At 42.8% G+C, this 21,412-nt stretch overlaps 1 protein-coding gene across 1 annotated transcript in view; it reads right to left on the reverse strand.

The window, feature by feature from the left end:
• Positions 1–19,111, reverse strand: part of fam222aa (family with sequence similarity 222 member Aa) — an 88,749-nt gene extending 69,638 nt beyond the window's left edge. Inside the window, exon 1 of the mRNA XM_008418709.2 lies at positions 18,153–19,111. The gene's annotated coding sequence lies outside the window, so the exon portion shown is untranslated. The remainder of the gene's footprint in view (positions 1–18,152) is intronic.
• Positions 19,112–21,412: the final 2,301 nt, after the last annotated feature.

The raw sequence follows: 21,412 nt of genomic DNA on the forward strand, positions 1-21,412 counted from the left end.
CCCCCAAATTAGCACCACAGGGACACCTTTCTCTCCGCCCCCGCCTGCTGCCGGCAGCTCTTTGGCATATCTGTACCGGGGAAAATATTTCACACTGTATGAATTATTAAGCGCGGGGCCAGTGCTAAGCAGTGTGGAGATAGACCAGTTATTCACAGCTCTATTGGGACGGATGCGTCGGGTACCCGGGCCGCTCGCCTATCAGATCGTTTGTCACGAGCGATAGACAATTTACAATGAGAGAATTTTTCAATTTATTCATTCTGCTGTCACTGCAGTTTTCAACCACCGCGCTTTCCTCTCAACAAACCCCCGCCTCCTTCAACTCTGTCTCATCTGCTGAGGGGACTCTGTGACCGAAAAGGCTTCTCTGTCTTCAGCTCACTTTATTTTTGTCCTCTCAGTTTAAGGAAGAGACGAGAGGAGACGGACTCTGTTACTTTAATATGAGCCGTGGTGAAGGCGTGTTGAGGACATCTGGTGACATCTGTTGAGAAATTTCTGCTGTTGTAAAGCTTGACCTGTTGATATACACTTTGAGAGAGTCGAGTTTCTCTTTACAGAATATTATTTATGATATCATTGAGTTCCCTGACTTCATTTTAAACGTCTCTGAGTGCATGAACGGTGAATCCTCTTAGGGTTGGATCATGTTGTTCAATGTCCCTAGAATATGTTCCTTATGTATCCGGATCCACTGTATTAAAAAATGTCATCAGCTTGCATTGCCAATAGTAGTTAGTAATGCAACAGATACATCCTTATTGTTTTCCAGGTTGCAACTAGAACTTGCTCAAATTTAGTTGAGCAAGTTCTGAGCAAGTTGATTCTCAGAAAAGACAAAACGAACAGACTAGATCCTTTCAAGGTTGCACATTTTTGAGAAGCTTGAAAAACTATGATTAATATTTTCAAAAATCTCTAATGGAACAAATGTGTTTGGTAAAATAATATTTGATAGTTTAAAACAAAATCTGAAAGGGAGGATTAAAGTTTGTTTTCGGTTACCGCAAAAATGCTGAAGAAAACTCAGACGTACACATACATAGGGCCTCAGCTAGAAATCCATTGCATTCTGCAGTTTCACCCTTAATTAAGGTGAAGCAGATGTCTAAACACCCACAGATTTCATTTTTGGTCCCTTCAAACGCCGCTGAAAAGCACAAACCGCAGAGCAGACCAGCATCAGGAGCTGAAAGCAGCACTTGAACATTTCACCAGACAGAAACTCAAATCCACAAGAGGAAATAAAAACTGTTGTTTGCTCTCAGTGCTGTCTCTACAACAGATACAGAGTAGACATTGTTGTAGTTTGGTTTTTTTTTAGGTCCAAATGTTCAGTGAAAGCAGCTTGACCTGTAAAGCCGCCCTGGCTGTTCCTGTGACGTCCTTTGAACCCCTGTCACAGACCGGCTGCGCTGAATGGGCGCTGATGTGAAAAGCTGAGATGTTAGATAAATGTTCCTCACAGGCAAGGCCTCTGCCCTCATTTTGATGATGCATTCTTGCACTCAAATACTTGCTCCCCCCTCTTCAACATGCAAGCACACACACACACACATGCACAGACATGCAGTGCCAACAATTCCAGTGAGGGCAGCGTTTGTTTGGGGACAAGGTGACCCTGTTGCCCGGGGGCCTGTGAACAAGCACAATAGAGGCCTCTCATCCTGCGCACACCCAGCCGGCTGTGTCGGGCCGATGATGGGCGGAGGGTGTGTTGTGTGCGTGCGTGTGTGTGTGTGTGTGTGTGTGTGTGTGTGTGTGTGTGTGTGTGTGTGTGTGTGTGTGCGTGCAGCATCACAACACCCCTCTATTGCAGCTTTAAAGCCTCATTCAGGAAGCCCCCTGAGATAACTCCTTTCACACCCTGCACAGACGGAGCAAAATCCCCGCTTCGAACCCAGAGTCACGCAGTCAACAGATGGAGCGGCTATTGAGTGAAGGATCGCGCCGGCAGAGGCGGCTCCCCATCCATCCCCGCTGGAAACAATGGGGCAGCAGGTCAAGAGTGCTGTCTCCAGGAGGAGGGGGTCAGGCAGGAGGTGGCGCTGGGGGGGTTACTGCTTTGAAAGAAAGTCAAGCTATGTGAGCACTTTGAAAAGCAGAGGAACTGAGAGAAATGTTTTCTTTCGGATGCTGGATGCAGGGGAGGAGGTCGGTGGCTGCATGTGAGGCACTCCGGCTGGTTGCCGAGGATTGAGATCATGTGGAGGAAGAAGGTTGGAGGGGAGGAGGGAGTGAATCTGGGACAGCAATGTTTGTATTTAACCTGCAAACAAGCATAAACAGATACCCCTGTGCACACAAACATCTGACAGTATCTGACAGTATCACAGAGCGCACATTTCAAGCTGCGGAACGCAAAAAAATCAAAAATAAAAAAACGTAAGGTGCTGAAAACTATTTATTAGAAAATTACAATAAGATTTGAGAGACAGATGCCTGTTATTTAATCATACAGACTATTTAAAGCTAGTCAAACTTGGAAGATGTAACAATGTAACTATACATCCAGCTCAAGTTGTAGCAATATTTTCTGGAAAACTACAAATCATAATTTTTCTCCCCAGTATCCCAGTAAGAGTTTCGCAGTGTTCTAGACCAGTCCAAAACATGGAACAAGCAGAAGTTATTTAATATTTAGAATCAGTCACTAAATAATAAAAATATGACATAAAAATATCCCTGATCTGGTTCGTGGATTCAGTGAGAAATCCCAACCCATGACTACCTTCTTAGAAAACCTAATCAGTCTATTCCAGTGCAGGTGTGACTGGTCCATGAACTGTGCCTTTTTATGCTTGTCACATTGCAAAATGCGATGCACAGGTGTATTGGTTTACTGTCCCCAAGTATGAGTGTTTGTGTGCGTGGTTGCGTTGACCTGCGTGTTTGTGTGTTGCCGTGATGGACTCGAGACCTGTGCAGGTTGCACCACGCCTCTCGCCTAATGACTGCTGCAGACGAGCAGCAGAGCGCCCTGCGACCCTGCACATGTAAGCAGGTAGACGACACACAGATGTACGGATGGAAGTATAGCAGTAAGGTGAATCAAATCCCAAAGATCAACTGAAAATCCCCACATTTTTACATTTTCACAAGCAGAATAATTAAGATAAATAACACTATTTTAAAATAATTTCTCCTGAGTGAATAATTGTCCAGTTCAGCCTTGGTCTGTTTGACTATTTTATGTCTAAGTTCAGTCAACTTCATTGTCAAATTTTTACATTTGAATAACTTTTTAGGGCCCTGCAGGAACCCTGCATAATAACAATAATGACAATCGTAAAAGAGATGGTCACAAGAACATCTTACACTTACTTCACCAGACGTAAGTGTAAGACAGGCTTTAATTTGATGTGAAATAATACTTCTAACATAGCACAAAAGAGATCTTGTTACACCCCTATAAAGGCACACAATTAACAGCCTCCCATTTCCCTGGGCAGCTCAATAATTCCCCTAAAGTCTGCATTACTATGACATTAGATTGGTCTGATTTTCTTACTTGCTAATTGATTTTTGTGCATTTCTTCTCAAAATGAAAAAGCAGCTCCGGGCCACAGATATCTATGAATAGCTCTGCGCTCAGCCATTCGTGTGTGAGGACGTGCACCAGGCCATGACCGCACAGATGATCGCAAAGCAGTCGTACCTCGCTCTGGGGGAAAGTATATCCATTTCCATTGACCAGCACTGCTGCTATCATGTGGCTCTGACCTGGGAGTCTATTAGTCATCTAGTTTGCCCTGCCTCACTGGGTTTCCATGACCGGAGTGGAGACAAAAAGACTTGAGGGTGGTATTCGGTGATCCCAGCGTTTCTCGTATGCCATAAACATTCCTGTGCGCGAGATGCCAAATACTCCTGCCACATGTTCCTCATCCCAGAGAGATTTGGTTTATGGGGCTATTTTGCACAGGAAGGCACTCATTACAGAGCGGAGGGTGTCAGAAGCCCTGCAGCTACTCTCCATTTACAGCCACTTGACAAAAAAGTCTCACAAAAAGACTTCCTACCACAAATAACACATAATTAAACACAAAAGCCGGGTTGATGAAATCAGAGTGGAGTATGGCTTTTCAAGGTGGAATGGCTGAAAAAAAAAAAACTTGTCAAGAACAGCATTATTTCTCTCTAAACAAACTGTCAGCTAAGCACAAAGCACAAAAGCTTATTCTACCTTCTATAGGTCACATCAAAATACATCAATGGCTTGCCATTTCAGAATATGCTGCTGTTATGCTATTTGAGGCCGGAATTGAAGAAAATAAAGCCCATTCCAACCACGCTCAGAAGAGATCAATAAGCACACACAAAAAAGAAAAGGGCCATAAACACCGGAGCTTTTATTCAGAGTGCCACAGTACTGGTAAAAGCACAAAATACACCTGGAGAGTCAAAGATGAGAACGGCAGAGGACAACAGAGCCCACGCTTTCAGGAGGGGCAAGAGAGTCCTGGCAATATTAAGACCTCAACAACACAGCAGCTAATAAATTCCTAATATTGTTGGTTTTAAGAAGCCTTTCCCTTCCACAATGAGACCTGATTCAACCCTGGCCGTTGCTTTTTTTCCCCCGTTCTTTTTTCCCCTTTTCAGTGTAGTCTCACAAGGTCCTCGGCTCTAAGCAAACAATGCTGCTGGGCGGCAGCCCTTATTTAAAAGATTAATAGGATGCTGTCTTGGCAAAGAAGCAATCAGCGAGGTTTCTGTGACAGCAGAAAACATGTGAAAACAAGGCAAAGAGGAGAGACCATTGTCCCGGTTACCAACTGCCTGCCGCGGCTCAATTGAGATAGCTGCTGCTTTCCAGCCCAGCCGTCAATCATGGCGGCAAGCGTCAATGGGGGAAATTTAAATGATAAAACGATAAGTCATGAGCAGGCGATTTTGCTGTCAAAAACTGGACGGGGACCATTTAAAATGACTTTGTGCAGAGATTTCACCACAGCCAGATGGAATTTGGGTTTGAAGGCATTTCCTCTCCATCGTGACAGAATGTGTAATCACAAGGGGCGTAACGATATTAAATATCCATGATATTTCTGCCCAAAGCACTATCTGGCTGCAGTCAGCAGGTGAGTAAGTGTAGGTTAACATGATTAGGCCCCAATGTGGGATTGTGTGATTTAAACTCACAATTCTGCTGAGTGTCTATCTGTGTCTGAGAGTCTTATTTTGAAGTAAGAAAGGAAGTGACTCTTGAATTGCTGTTTTGAGTTGACAGAGAGGACTAAAGAAAGTCCTGCTTCCATAAGGAGTAAAGAAGCCTCCATCACATCTCAGTTGTTTGAGCAGCAGTATCTTTGGCAATGAGGTAGAAAAGGAAACTCTTCTTCGTATGCTAGAAGCTAAAAGTGATATTGACAGCATTGCATGGTAAAATACTCCGTCTTGGTACAGATGAAAACTTAATACCACAGTCGATCTCGCAAAAAAATATTCAGTGCTGCAACGCATCAAAAGCAAAACGCAAACAATAAACAAGCAAAGGGACTCGACGTTCCTCAAAATGTGCTTTTTCTCACATTTAGACCACTGTCCAATAAACCAGCAAATGACTATACGACAGCAGCTTCAATTTTGTCCAGACAGCAAGAAGTGAACCAGATGCTAAGCTAAGTGCTGCAGCTAACAACCAGCTAGTATTAAAAATGTGCTTAAAAGTTCTTTGCATCTCGTCTGTCACATTGTGACTGTTTCCTCTTGCAGAGAGCATCCAAAATGCTGCAGATAATTGGTGAAAAGGAAGAAGAAGTTTTAGTAAACTGCAAATTGAGTGTCACTGGTCGGGTGATGAACTGCCAAAGTAACAGGGCATCTCAAGAATTGTTCTTTTTTCTTTTTGCATAATAGTTTTCAAGCAACATCTCATTTTATTAAATGCTGGGCGTCATCTCGTCTTGTTCTGGGTGTTCCTTTCAATTCCTGTTGACAACTGGCATCATGGATATATAACAGAACGCTGACTAAAAGACAAGTTTAAGATACTTAAATGCCAAACCATTTTTTCGGCTCCAGTAAACAGGATCCATCACATTTCGCCCGCAGTCTGAATGAATATGCAGCTGTCTGCGTGTCTGAGACGCCCAGTTATCAATTGCTTTAATGGTTCCATCCATAAAGACGCTTAGGAACGATTCTAACATGTTCAGGGGGCAAACTTTAATCTCCCCCATGTTTGCGGAAAACATTCCTCAGTTAAACAACAACCATTAATGATGGGGTCCAACACCCATTTTAAGGAACGCTGTTACTTGTCGTTCTCGTCTCGCTGTCCCCGTCACATCTGTCTAATATCTCTGCTGCTATCAAATGAAGCCAAAAACTGCCAGCAAAAGTATCTTTAAAAAATGCATGACAGAAAGTAATGACAGCCGCGGAGAAGATGACAGAGCGGGGAAAAACACAAGTGAGCTGCTGAGGAAGTAAGAGAAAAACACTAAACAGCTGCTTCTTCCCCCCCCACCCCTGTTCCCTTTGTTTTTCCCCAGGAGAGAGTCCCATGTGATCTGCCTGATCCTGGTTTGTGGCTGACAGAGGGGACCGCAGCTCTGCTCATCTCCCCACTCACATGGCTCCGTGCCCCTCCGCCGCCTGCCTCAGCATCACTCCGCTGCCAGGAGGGGGGAGGACGGTGGGAGGGCAGGGAGGGAGGAGCGGAGAGGGGTGGGCTGCAATAAGGAGAGACTCTCCCAGTAGGTTCTCGTCAGTTCCAGGCCATTGCACCTTGCTCGCTGGGACTTTGTTTACACACACGTGCACACACATCCATGCAGAGGCAGATGACTATTAATGGATGCGATAATGGGTTGTGTTCTTTCTTCCCCTCCCCCCCACACAGTCAAATGTTTTGTCTTTAAGAACGACTGTGACAACGTGACTGGCAGTTCGAGGCCCCGCAGAGCTTATTAAGGTGGCACAGGAGCAGATAACTCTCAATCAAAAGCCAGCGATACGGTTGATGTGGTCAGTGGTAATGTGCAGCCAAAAGGTCTGACATACTTCTTCAGTCTTTGGGGACGAGCAGAGAACGGCAGGCTGCCCTTGTGCGTTCAGTCTCTACAGATGTTGCCTTGGAGAGTGGCTGACTAGTTGGCTGCCGTGACAGCTGGACAGCTGTTCTTATAGACGCAGCCACAGAAGCATGCCACAGAAGTGTGTGTGCGTGTGCATGTTTATTTTATCCGTCTGAAGTTCCCAGGACGTGTAAAGCTGTCAATTTTACCAATGGTGCATGAGTCGGGATGAGGGAAGATGGCACTGAAAAGGATATGGGGAGAGAGAGCACAGATGGCCAAAAATCAGACACGGCTGATGTTCTTTAAAGAGATTTCTTGGATTTTGTTTTTTTGCTGTGAAGTTATTGTCAGTAATAGTTATCCTAACTGTAGAAGAAAGTTGTCACAGCGTAATATTTGAAGCAAAGGTTAATTTGGTTTTCAGGCCAGAACTGGCAATTGCTAAGCTCGCCACTGGAGTTAGAGGTGATCCCTGCTTTGGTACTGAAACTCGTCCATCCACAGCAGAGTACAGCACGAAACAGCAAGCAGATCCTGGTTATTTTAAAAATGCAAAGCTGCAGTCCTATCAAGCTAAAATAATGTGTTTATCTTGTGGTTAAAAAAACACACACACACAAAAAAAACCACCAACAGACATAAACCTGCAAGTGACACACAAACAAAGAGAATCGGCAGCAGCGAGAAGCATGTGATAAGAGATACTGTAACGCAGTGAGCAGTGTGCCTGCAACAAATCTCTGCTTCCACATTGACTGCTTGCTTTCTGCTCAGTTGTGCGCTGTGGTCAAAGTTCAGCAAATTTCAGATTTGACCGCAGCTCAGCGCCGGCTCCATCAAGTTGGACGCAGCTCCACGGCGATGTGGGCGCAGAGCAAATCTGTTGTATGCAACACAAATGAAAGACTTCCAGAATGTTCCGCTTTGACAGATAGTCAGAGGAGAAATCCTATTTTAGCTAATATCTCAAGATATAAAAAATTTTCAGCTTGAGTCGATTTAAATTGTTATAAGCTACTAATATTGAGGCAAATGTCTGCGTAGCTTTTAGCTGTCCTGCTTGCTTTTCAACAAACTGACTGTTGTGTCATTTCTACTAGGGGTGAGGAAGCTGTTAGTGCTAGCTGCTGTGACTTTTTAGTAAAAATGTGTTATATTCTCCATGAAATGCAATTTAACACGAACTGTAATTACTGTGTAAAAGAAAGATTTGGAAAAAATTATTTGACTGGCAACATCAGTGACAACTGATGTTTAAATCTTTGTCATGCTGAGATATTTTCCATCCATCCATTTTCTTACACCCTTGTCCCTCAGTGGAGTCAGGAGTTGCTGGTGCCCATCTCCAGCTGGCGTACTGGGTGAGGGGCGGGGTTCACCCTGGGCAGGTCGCCAGTCTGTCACAGGTCAACACAGAGACACACAGGACACACAACCATGCACACACACACTCACACCTAGGGGCAATTTGGAGAGGCCAATTAACCTGACAGTCATGTTTTTGGACTGTGGGAGGAAACCGGAGAACCTGGAGAAAACCAATGCATGCACAGGGAGAACATGCAAACTCCATGCAGAAAGACCGGGGCTGGGAATTGAACCCAGAACCTTCTTGCTGCAAGGCAACAGCGCCACTGTGCAGCCCCGCTGAGATATTTTCTCTCGTTAAAAGAAACTAATCCAAAATAAAGATGCATTATTTTTGCCCCTTTCTTGTCAATTGCAAATGCCTGTTGATCTGCTAATTCTCATTTTGGCTTTTTTTTTTCGAATAAAGACAAGACATAAAAGTTCTGCAGTTTTGAAACCAACAAAAAGGAAGGTATTATTCTCATCTTATGCCCCTAACCTTTAGCTGATTAATATAAGACTCTAAAAGGTGTGTTAAAGTATCTGCTCTTGGTCGGTGTGCTAAGCAACCCCAAATAGTCAAAGATTATAGTTTTAATGCAAACTGAACAGAAAAAAGTTGGAATTTTTCAGCGTTCAACACAGTGATCACACAAAATTTTCAGATTTTGATCCAGGCTTGATTAGTTGGTGCATTTTTTTAATTATATGCAATAAACAACGGCAAAACTCCAGTATAGATTAGAGGCAAGGGGATTGCCAGTTGGAATAAAAAGGCACAAAAAAGCTGAAAAGCAGCTGAAATGCTTAAAAACAATCCACAGCATTAAACACTTTCACCTGCTGAATAAACAAATCACGATTCTAACAACCTGGAGAGACGCCAGTCACTCGTGCCAAAACTCAAATGTGTCCTAAGTGAGCCAGCCTATTCATTATGCCACAAAAGGTCAGCAATTTGTTCAACTCAATAAAAATGTTAATAAACCTAAGAGCTCGCAAGAAGCTGCGCTCACAGGCCTCTGGTTGGCCATCAAAAAAAATCATGGATATGTGACTGAATGTTTGTGCATCTGGTTGAGCGCAGTGCCGCCGCTGCAGCGTTACACAGGTCAAAGGTTGTAGTGCTGCAGCTGTCTGACAGGAAATAGAGCTTTGGCCTGGTCATAATCCTGGTCAAACTCCACCAACTGAGCAGATATAAACACACACAAGCATCAATCTGCCACTAGCACAAGTCAGTAGAGTGAGTTGATAAGTGCCACCTCTGGCTCAAACTCTCATCAATCCCTGCTATAAAAAAAAACAAGAGATTGTGTTATAATTATTTACGAAATCTTTTACAGGAAAAAGAAAAGATGATTGCTGTGGATGGAAGTCTGGAAGTGGGTGGGGGTGGGTCATTGCTAAGCAACCAGTCATTATCCTCCATAGTGGAGCGAGGTGACCGGCCATCCGTCTAAACTCCAGCGGCTCGCCTGGCTTCTGTAAACCCCCACCGCCGCCGCCTCCCTTCTTCACTCTGCCACTCTCTCTCTCCCTCTTCCTCGCTCCCTTCAGCCGTCTCCCCGTCCGAATACAAACAGAGATAAAGAACGCTGCAATCGCTCTTGACACACAAATAGGTTAACACAATAAAGCCGGCTTTGCTTGGCTCACTCGAGGGAGGAAAGCAATTCCAGCAGCAGGCAGGAGGTAATAAAACAGGGCTGGGAGAGTGTGTGTGTGTGTGCGTGCGCGTGCATGTGTGTGTCCATACATGTCCTCATGTCAACATTTCTATGTTTTTGTGTGAGAGTGGAAACAGGCACACACTGAAGCTCCTTGCCCCGGAGGCCTAATATCCCATGGATTTTCAACCCGATCCCGATACAAACAATAACACGGGAGAAAATGACGGAAATACCAGAATACTCTTCCATTTAGAAAGAGAAAATGGTGCTTTTATATTAACAATATATCTGACCTGCTTGAACCTTATGCATACGCATGAATATATCCCGATGGGTCACATGCCCGCTCTGTTGTAAATGGTCTCCAGCATGGTTAAAATTCATAAAAAGAATGAGTTTTATCTGTGCATGCCTTGCTTTACTTTCCCTCATGCGGCTGCCAAGCCTGGCAATAAATGATAAAAATCTCCAGAGTTTTATTAAATCGTCCCACATTCACAATGAAATCGGGAGAGGGGCAAAAAAAAATAAAAAAAATATGGCGAGGTGGCTTTTGCAATTACAGCTCCGGACCAGACAACATTGTTTTCTCCAGTCAGTGGAAATTTCATTACCTTACAGCAATGGCCACACAATTGGGTAATAGCCTCTTTTTGTCACAGACACAAACTATCTGCGGGAGGTGTGACACCCCATAAGCGTTATCCATTTGCAACAAAACGCATCGAGCCTGTCGCGGTCCAGATGCTGGTCAGCATAATGCGCCCCGTTACTCAGCAATACGAGGGAAGTGTTAGACTAAAGCAGTGGTCAAAGGATGGTTCCTGAAACGACGGTGGTGTAATGAATAGCATCAAACCTTGATGCATCCGTACAGCGGAAAGCTCTGTCCTGCGGCGCTTAACGTGGAGCTGGTCAATAATTACAGAAAGGGTTGGTTCATTTACCTGCAGGAGGGCTGAAGTATTAAGAAACCCCAATTAATACATCACATTTTAATTAAACTGTTCCCCCCCCGCCACATCTACCAGCATAAAAAAAAAACAGAATCAGATGGAAAACTGACTTGACAAAAGCAAAGGAGAGTTGAACGTTATTGATCAGTCTTAGATCTTTTATTGTGTAAACACTGATGACCACAAAGCAAGGAACTAACCAAACATTACACTGAGAAATCGTCTTTTGACCAGAATCAGATGATTGCCGTGTCGATTATCTCTGACATGCGACTGATTGATGTGCAACTTAAAGTTTAGCCTTTTTCAGCTTGGATGATATAACAACTCAGGGCCTGCTACGCCATCCTCCACGTTCTGTAAATTCCTTGAGTATCTAAACATTTCTGGCACTTATGAGCAGAAAATGTACAAATTGACGACCATTTCATTCAAATTTCCTTACGGATTACAAAACATAATATATGTCAGACTTTCTGAAAACAAATGATCCACCATCATCATGTTTACTAATGAGCACTGCTTTGTACATGATGTGTTTGTGAAAGCCCCAGACTTAAGACCAGTCAGCAACAGCAGCTGAAAACAGAGTTGGTTTGGGGCGTCATTTATTAAGACCACCAAACAATATTCACAGTGCACTTGCTTTCACTCAAAGGTAGGAGTTTGGAAATATATGACTTTACATGTGAGAAAAGCAGTGGGGTTTGTTAGCAGAAGCTAGCTGCTTTTAGCAATATGATGCAATAACAGCATATTCCCATTTGTATGGGTTTGTATACTGAAGGAACATGCTAACAAATAGTGGCGGAAGAGATCTTAGTATTTCACTGGTTTAATGAGACACAAACCGAAGGATTAATAAATAGCTTATTCATACAACTTTCTCTTTGTTTTATGTGTGTGGAGGCCATATTGGATGCTACACTCTGGGCTGTTTGGAAAACCCCGACTTTTCCTGTCAGAATTTTGACTTCAGGGGTTATTCTTATTGGATCTGAAACTTGGAAGATCTGATTTCTGTTGATCATATAATAAATTATATGACCAACAATGTTTAGAAAAATGAGTCGGAACTGGCATTTATGGAATAAGGTGAAAATAATGAAGAGAACAGACCTATGCAGCACACTGACCCCACATTTGTTCAATTTAAAACAAATGTGATTGATTTTTTAGATTTTTGAAATCATGCTTTAAAGAAAACAGACTCTGGTTTTCAAAATATTATATTGGTTTTTGGACTTGACGATCAATGCCAATGCAGTTCTCTTGTCTGATTCAGAGAGGGGTTTGTGTTGAGGTGACACTGATATATCAACCAAATAACAAATACTGAGGCCAAAGAATTGCTAGCACCAAACTAGCACCAGATAATGTCGGAAAAACATCAGAGATCTTCAAGCCCCCAGTAACTGTGATGAAGAAACAGTCATATTTAATCATTAACTCATCTTTAAATAGCAAACTCATTAAGGTCGTTGACTAAAAGTGTCCATTAGTTTTCCTTGTTTTTACCAGTTTCCATCCTTCAACCAGGTAATCAGACAGCAGCAATGTAAAATGGTGGCCATTGTCGACAGGGAATAAATTACCAAAGCATGAAGAGAAAACATCTTATCTGGCTGATGTATTTCCTGCTTCTGCAGAAAGCTACAAAGCCCAAGGGAGCGCAGTCAACCAAAATGCAGAGAGATGGAGATTAGCATGATGTGCAGTTCCTTGTTCCATTAAAGTTTGATCTTCCTCAATAGCCGAGGAGAATCAGATATCTCCCATTCAAGATTAAAGTACGCCAGCATAGAGGGGGGAAGATTAATCAGAGGCCTGTGTGAGATAAAAACAGCCTCGCTTCTGGCATGGAAAACAGTAGCAATAAAGAGTTCAGCTGATAATGTGAAACATGGCGAGCCACAATAGCAAATCAAACAGCATGTGCGGGCCTCCAAAAAACAAATCAAAGCACAGACTAACACCACAGTGCAGCGGCTGGAGGAGTGCAGCAGGGGCTGATCTGATTGCAGCCCAGGCCTTCATTTTATTACTGGTTAAGGTTGAAGAGGGCAAGCTGTGGATTTTTTTCCCATGTTGCTCTGTCGCCAGCCTCTCATTCCCTCTCCTCCTCTTCTCCTTGAGATCAATGGCGCTGGGGTGATTTCACAGCAGCCTGCATTGTCACCCAGAACAAATCAATGTGACCATGAGGAAGGCAAGAGCGGCATTGTTTTTAAGGGGAGCAAATTCGCTGTTGGAGAGCTTGTCAGATTTGCTTTATTCTCTCTCTTCCCCCCAAGAAGTCTTTGGAAGAAGCAAGCATAGCCTCACTTTTCAGGCTGAGTTATGGAACAAACTGTAAACTGCACGGTAGTCATGGCAGTGTACTCATTAACCACACACACAAAAATAGAGAAAACGTCTGCTGGCTGTATTTCATATCTGCGAGGGCACCCTCGAGGAAGAAAAATGGACAAGCGGGCCCTAACCTTACCAAATGAAAGGCTGTACATTAACCTCGGAGTCTGGTGAGATGTGACTCCATTCAGGTTTACAGGGGAGGAATGCTGTTGTCTGTCATGCGCTAACTGGCTGCAGATAACCCTGGTGAGGATCAGGCAAGGACTCGTGAGCAGAGTATTGGTCAGGTAATCCCTGGAGATTGGTCAAAACAATAGGAAATCAGACTCCCAATGGGCACACAATGGATAATGTATGATCCTCTGGAAAAGTAGTTGTACTTGTTGTACTTTTCAACATTTGGCATTGTTACAGTCACAAACATAAATGTATTTTTCCATATAGTTCTTGTGTGCAACTGAACCGTAGCATAGCATTAGAGAGCAAGCAGCAGCACAAAGAAAAGCCTGGGACAAAGTTGTGTAGAAGTTTAAAGCAGGGATAGGTTATAAAACAGTATATCTGACAGAGCATTGTTCAATTTATCATCTGAAAATGGAATCGGTATGGCAGAACAGCAAACCTTACAAGACATGCCTCTGCACCTGAACTGATAGTCTGGACAGCCAAGAGGCCCGTGCTAACTGGTCAAACGGGCGGAGCTAAATTCAGGAAAACCCTGGATTAAAATATGATGGAGAGGAAAACTCAGTAAAATACATTTACGTTAGTGATTGTAAGGTGAAAAATGTATAAGAAAAAATGTTCAAGGGGTGTCGGTACTTTTGTAAGACTTTGTATACAACGCTCCAGACAATCAGGAGAGCATCTAGGAACATCTGAGGTTAATATTTAAATGTTAGTGCCAAAGGTTTTTCTTTCTGAAACAAGATGTTTCAATGTCTTTGTCCACTCAGTCACACACTAGTAATCATGATTGTAACCCAGTTTTATGGTACATCTGTGTTGGTTTGTATTCAGCATTGTTGGTATAAAAAGTGTGTTGATGGTAAAGCTGTAATGTCCCTCAACAGTCCAACTGTCTGCTTGTCTAAGGTAACCGGTTCTATTCATGCCCACTTTGCCCCATTCAGAACCAGAAGTTTTATCTGACGGCTAAGAACAGCCAATATGACTCAGTGCAGTTAGAGGCAGTGAGGAACAAAAGTTTAGTGCTAAATAATTTGCATTATAGTGCAAAAAAAGCAGCATTTATTACTACCTGCAACAACCTAATGGCATATAAAAAATACATAGATCAAGCTGGAGACCAAACGTCTTTTTCACTTGTATTCATTCACACTGACACTCTAAAAGTCATGCTTTCTTCTCAGCAGTCCCTTGCATGTGATGCTTCTGTTTTATGCTGTCTTTTCATGCTCTGTTGCCACATCTCAGACACTAATGTGCAGCAGTATCAAATCGTGCGAAATTGAAATGCACAAAAAAGGGCATGTCTCTTTTTGTTTGGCTGCATGATAAAAAACAAGGACTGCTGTAGACGTTTGATACGAAACGCTTTGATCAGGTGGCTAATGAGGCACTGTTGACATTGTTTTGAGTGAAACATCTTGTTTGTTCTTTTGAGCTGCGTTTATACTTTACAGGTAAGAAACAATCTGCTGGCCTATGAAATCAACTTACATAAGAGCAAACTATTTACTTTCATGTACAGAAAAATCATTTTATCGTGGAAAGTACAATTTTCTACAAATAAAACAAAATCCATGCAAAGATAGACATGTAAGACTGGACATAAGGTGAGTAACACACAGTTATCCTCATTCTCTCCAGCTCTCAGACACACACACACACACACACACACACACACACACACACACACACACACACACACACACACGTCTGCATCCACCATTTCAGTCATCTTAAGTGCCAAAATGAGTTTTACTGCCTCTGGGAAGGTGTTGAGACAATCAAACCATGCAGGGATTAAAAAAGATTAATACACAGCACAGGAAATTAAACTTCAGCAACTTTAACGATATTCATGAGAGCAGCTCACTTATTCCCATCAGGCAGGCACTTTTAATAAGCAAAGAATACGGTAAGGAGCCCAAAAGCTATCAATCAATCAGAGCGATATGCAATTTGAGTTGCTAGAATTGATAAAATGCCAGGTTTCTCTTAGCGTATTGCTTTTTGTTAATGCATTGAGTAAAATATACATCTCGGCCTTCCAGCTGTTGGCAAATTTAATGAGTACAACAGATTGGACTTTACATAAGCACTCTAAGTATTCTCAGTTCTGTCAGTAAGTAGAGGAATGCTGTAGTTCTCAGAATTTAGATTGTTAAAAGTAAAATAATTTTACTTTTAACCAGCTGTGCCAGGAGGTTTCTAAATGGAGGCCACTGGTTCTATCCGTATTTTTGGTATGGCACGCCAAATCAAAAGGACAAAATAAAGAAATTAATACAAATTTGACTGTGAGTCAGTTTACCTATTTGCTACTTTCTACCCGGTTTTATTTTAAAATGTTAACATTTCTCCCCCGCCTTGTTCAGTTTTGTACCATTAGACCCGTTTGTATCCATGTCCAAGAACTATTATTATTTTTGGAATTATTTCCATGAACTATGAAAATAAATGCTCATAAAAATAATACAATCTCACATATGATTTTATGTAATTGTATACATTGCTGTATTAAAAATTGTGTTGCACCTACTTTGAATTTACCTTTGGTCATTATCCCCTTGTGGGCTACATCTGAGTCAGTCACTCCTTCACCAACTCTATATGTCCATTTTCTACCTGTCAACAAACCGTTATGCACCCTTTTACTCCAGCCATGCTGTCTGTATTTGCTTATTTTTTAATTCTAGTTCAGTATTTCACAAATTATAGAGATAATAAAACTGGTCAGCTATTATTTTGTAATAACTATGTATTTAGTCGTATCACCATTTCTATTAGTGATGATTGCCGTTTGAGCCAACTGACTAAGAAATATGACAGGTTACGACCTCTCACCAAACAAAAATAACACAAAATGACCTGATGCTGGTAGTTCATGTTTAGTGGGAGTCATGAAACCCAGATTTACTAGCAAAAACTTTAAGTAGAATATAGAAAACCAGTTTAAATCACTGGTTGTCAAAGTAGTACTAAAGATGCAAACTGGTGCCTGTTCAGATACCAAACCTTCTGAAGCAGATATCTTCTTTTTCAGCATATTAAAAAGTCAATATGAAACAAATAAAATGGAAAGTACTCGAAAGAAAGCACTTTATGCATAATATATTGTGTGGCAATGGGGTGGCCAACAGAGTGGCGCAAATTTGTAGGGGTGGACACGGTTCCCCCCGGGACCCCCTCTGATTGGGCCACTGATTTTAACATCTTAAAAGTACCAATCATCCTCCTTTTTAATGAATAAAGAAATCTACAAAATGAGGAACGCTTTGGAGATATGAAGGTCCAAAAAGAAGATCTGACTGTAAGCCAAAAGACAAAGAGGCAGAAAAAAACAACAACTCCAAACTCCGAAAAGATAACTCAGTGACCCAGATTTGAAGCTTACCCCCCCATGCCATTCCATTCTCCCATGCTTTTGTCCAACCATCATGTTGAGTTAAGGCAAGCATTATGCTGGGGAGACTATTTGTTTAGGTGAGGAGCAGCCACAGAGCTAATATGAGCACAATTTGCTCAGCAGGTCATAGGCGCGGAGTGGAGGAAGTAAATGAGGCAGTTCTGTCCCCCCGGGTGCAGCTCCTGTCTCATACATCACTGGATGTTTTATTCAATACAGCCAGGAAGGACTCCATGGCAGGTGCCCTGACTGTGGGGGCGCCGGCCGTCCCTGCTGCTGGTGGTGGAGGAAGATGAGGAGGAGGAAGTGGAGGAGGGGGGCCTCTCCATATTACATTCAGTCAGCCGGCCCTATCTGCAGGGCTGCGAGACAGAGCATGACTGGAGCCAGCGAGAGGAAGATCAATTTGGAAGGATGCTTGTACAGTCTAATGATAAAACACACTTGGTGCAGCTTTCTTTCTTTTTTTTTTTTTTCTTCCACTGCTCAGTCAGCATAATGTGAAGCTCGTCTCTTTGCAGCGTGAGCAATGAGGCTAAATATTGCAAAGCAACCTCAGCAAGCCGGCGAGGCTCAAAGTTCAGACTCTGACTTTTATTAACTCGCATTTATATTCGAGGAAAGGCGTGAATTTTAGATGCACCTACAATAAGCAGCCCTGTGCAGAGGACGGGGAGGCGTCTGCAGGGATGGACGGTCTCGCTGCAGACACTGGGAGCATTAAGTGAAAAAGTTTTACACACGGTTCTCTGAGCATTTTATGAATACCCCCCCGACACAATACATGTAAGGAATGATATATGAGTGGGAAAAATGTCTAATTGCACCAGACTGTACAGCAGTGACGCACGGGGGCGTATAGACAGATGAAAAATTCGCACCTTTTGCTCTGAGCCGCAATCTCTCCCTCTCTCTCTTTCCCAGCGCCACCGGTGCCCGCGGTGCACTGCCCTCCACAACACGCTTAATTGCTCCCCTTACTTGAAAAAAAGCCCCAATATTAAAACATCAAAGCAGTTCCTAGAGCTATTCGGCTCTCTCTAACAACGCTGCGTTTATTGTGGGTCACGTATGGAAACAAAGGCTTTAAATCAGAGACATCCGTGTGTTGCGATCCTTTATCCTCTAGGCAAAGGGGGGGAAAAAACTACATTCAGACAAGGAGAGAAAATAAAAAGCTAAATGTACCTACCATAAATTGTTCCTTATTGCAGACTAGAACTCCATGCAATCGTTAAGCAATCTGCCTCATTCTTCTTTGGGCCAAATTAAAAAGGATTCATTCCGTTTCCCCCCCCCCCAGAAATCCAGCTGCTGCTGCTGCCGCTGCTGCTCCTCTGCAAAGATTCAATGCTGATTAAGTTTATCCTCGTCTTCCAGTGGTATGCAAAAATTAAAGATTCCACAATCTCGCCTTGAGCATGCAAAGTTAATAAGCTTCGCCCTCCTTTTTTTTTTCCTCCCTTTTATTAGCTCGACTCGGCTGCCGATAGAATGTGGAGGTTAAGAGCGCAGGTCGGCGGAGTCTCTCAGAAGCGTCCTCGGAAGGATTGCGCACCGAGAGAGAAGCGCTTCTCGTTTTTCAGCGCTTAACCTCTGAAAGCAAAGTGAAAAGAAACGCTCGCTTCTTTTCTGTCGCTTGAGAATACTTCCAAATAATGAAAAACTGGACTGTTTTACGCAGTATTCCAAAAAAAAAATACAAAATCCAGCGCTGTTATTACGCATGGGTCCGTCTCCTTCTTATGAGCAATTTTTAAAAAACAAAAATATATATAGATTGCAAACGTAAATGTTTAGGAATGCGATTCAGGCAATTATTGTGTTGATATACCCTGAACGAAATCCAGGCAGGGCCAAAAGCAGCAGCCTGGAATATCCTAAACTGATGCAAAAAAAAAAAAATCCCGGCGATCAAGGCTCTGCTCCGTCCGTCACTTTCTCTGAGGGGGTCGGCAGGTTTCTCTCTCTTGGATGCGTTTCCTCCGGATTCAGACGCAGATTTCCACATGCGGTCTTGGAGCAACCTCAGTGGCGAAACTCAACCAGCCTCTCTTTGGCGTTTCAACCAAATATAGAAACTGCTCCGTCTGAATAAAGAGCTAGCTGCTTGAGGCAGCTCCGGGGACGCGGTCCTGCCCTTCTGCCGAACCGCCGCGACTGACAATAACCCGGAACGCTGCAGACTGTCAGGCTGCTCCGACCGCCCACCGACCAATCACATAGCTCGGGGAATAGACACATTCCCACGGGTTGGCCAATCACCGGTAATTGAAGGATGTTACCATAGAGACGCTCCGGCGTCTTAGCGTCTGAAACCACGTTGTTTATATACGCGGAAGATAACAAAAAAAGGAGAAGGATTTGATATAAATTGCAGTGGCAGGACGGAGATGTGGATCTTTGATCAACTTATTTTAAGCAAAGCAACGTTTCTGTTCTTATTTAGCTTTCCGGTTGAGGGCTGAAGGCAGCATCCTCTAATGGGACGAACAGAACCCTGCAGGGACCCAAGAGAGTCCGGCAGGCTGTTCTGCTTCGTGGCTGGTCTGCAGGGAGAAATGAAGATCCTGATGAGATCGGAATGAGATGAGATGTGATTTCTTTCAGCCTAATGTAAGTACTGTTTATGAATTAGTGACTTTAGAGTGTCATGATCAGGTTCAAGTCTCATATTAAGCAAAATTTAACACTTTAAATATATTTTTAGTGAGAAATGTATTAAAAGAGGCAATAATAATGGCTCTAAAAATTTTCATGGGTTTGTGTTATAAATTGAAGCCAGGATGAGTCATTTGAACACTTTTTCCACCTTTAATGTGACACACTATGTCTTTGTTAAAACAACAACAAAAGAATGATAAGATTAAAAATCTGCAAGCTCCAGTGCAAGGTAATGCCTTGCACTGTCACTTCTCTGCTTTTGGTTTGCAGAGAAGTGACATGGGATGGAAAGAATCTTCTTTGTACAAAGGTAGCAGTCAGGAGAGGGGATGCAAATACAAATCTACCACATTACAGCCCAGTGAAACAGTGTTCAGCAATTTGAGAAAATATGGGATAGCAGTGACATTACAACAGCCAGATGTTTCTACAAAACCGACAAAAAGGCAAGACCTTTTCAACAAATAGAGATCAACTGCTACATGTGTAGATATTTCTGGACCATACATTTTGTAGAAGAATCTGCTATCTGATGAAACATTGACATTAAAATTGACATTGACCAGTTGTGGCACAGATAAGTGTAAAGCACAACACTGGGAAAAAAAAAAAATTGCCCATATGTTCTGATATATATTCATATGTTTCAAAAATCTGGTAGCATCCAGATTTTTGGATCAACTTTCTTTCAGTAAAACTTTTTTCTTTTTTCCCCCCGTAGTTTAAAAGGTGAATAATTCTAACGCTGGTCCTTTTCTGAAGATGAAGAAGGATTTTATATTTATGAATCCAAAGCTAGGGATGCGCAAAATACCGGCATTAGTGTTGTTTGCTTTAATTTTCAAGTTCACGGTACTGCATCCAAGCATCATTTTATCTGTTGTTTATTTTTACTGACATCAGCTCCAGTAGTTGTTTCCCAGCTTTCTGAGTTTATGCTAGCTTTTATGCTAGAGTTTATCTAGCTTTTAGTGCCACAATAGTGCTACATGAGGATGTTGTTTTATAGCCAAACCTGCTTTAAACCTCTCCATAACTTTATCCTTGCCCTGTCTGCTGTATTCCTTGTTCTTAATGATGCCAAATGTTCACTAATGTTCCCTAACAAACCTCTGAGACCTTCACAGAAAAAATGATTTATACTGAGGTTGTGTTCAACACATAGGCAACTTTTGAAGGAAATACAGATGCGGCGTTGAATTATCCTTAAAGTTCTCAATTATGCACAATTCTGTGTTAGACTATCACATAATCTAAGCAAAATAAAATGAACTGATTATAATGTGGCACAATGTGAAAAGGTTCTGTGGGTACTAATCCTTTGGCAGGTCACCTTGCATAAGGAACATGAAACTTTGCAAAGTGCCTGTTTTTGGCTAAATGTCAGTAGAACAGCAAGGAAGTGAGCAGAGCACCTTGACCGTGGCTCTGCGTTTGTTCTTCGTCTTGGTGGCTGTGGCCTGCGCACACAGACCCTGGGACTCACAAAACCGGTACAAGCAATCACACATCATGGACTCTCATAATAAGCTGACGCTGGGAAGTGGGTGATGCAGCACTCAGCTTATGCCAGTGCTGATAAGAGCCTGAAAGTATTACCTCGGTCTGGCAGCCCGCTCCAAGAAATCCATCCTGAGCCAGGTCATCAATTCTGCCCTATCTGATTGCTCACCAATCCCTGGCAGCTCGATGTCGTCGTCCTGGCTCCTGCCTTTGAAATTTTCTCTATGACTTGCACTTTCATGCTAGTCCTTTCACAAAAAGAAACAACCACATGCTCTGTGCACG

Source organism: Poecilia reticulata, linkage group LG9, assembly GCF_000633615.1.
Source record: "Poecilia reticulata strain Guanapo linkage group LG9, Guppy_female_1.0+MT, whole genome shotgun sequence".
Taxonomy (NCBI): Eukaryota; Metazoa; Chordata; class Actinopteri; order Cyprinodontiformes; family Poeciliidae; genus Poecilia; species Poecilia reticulata.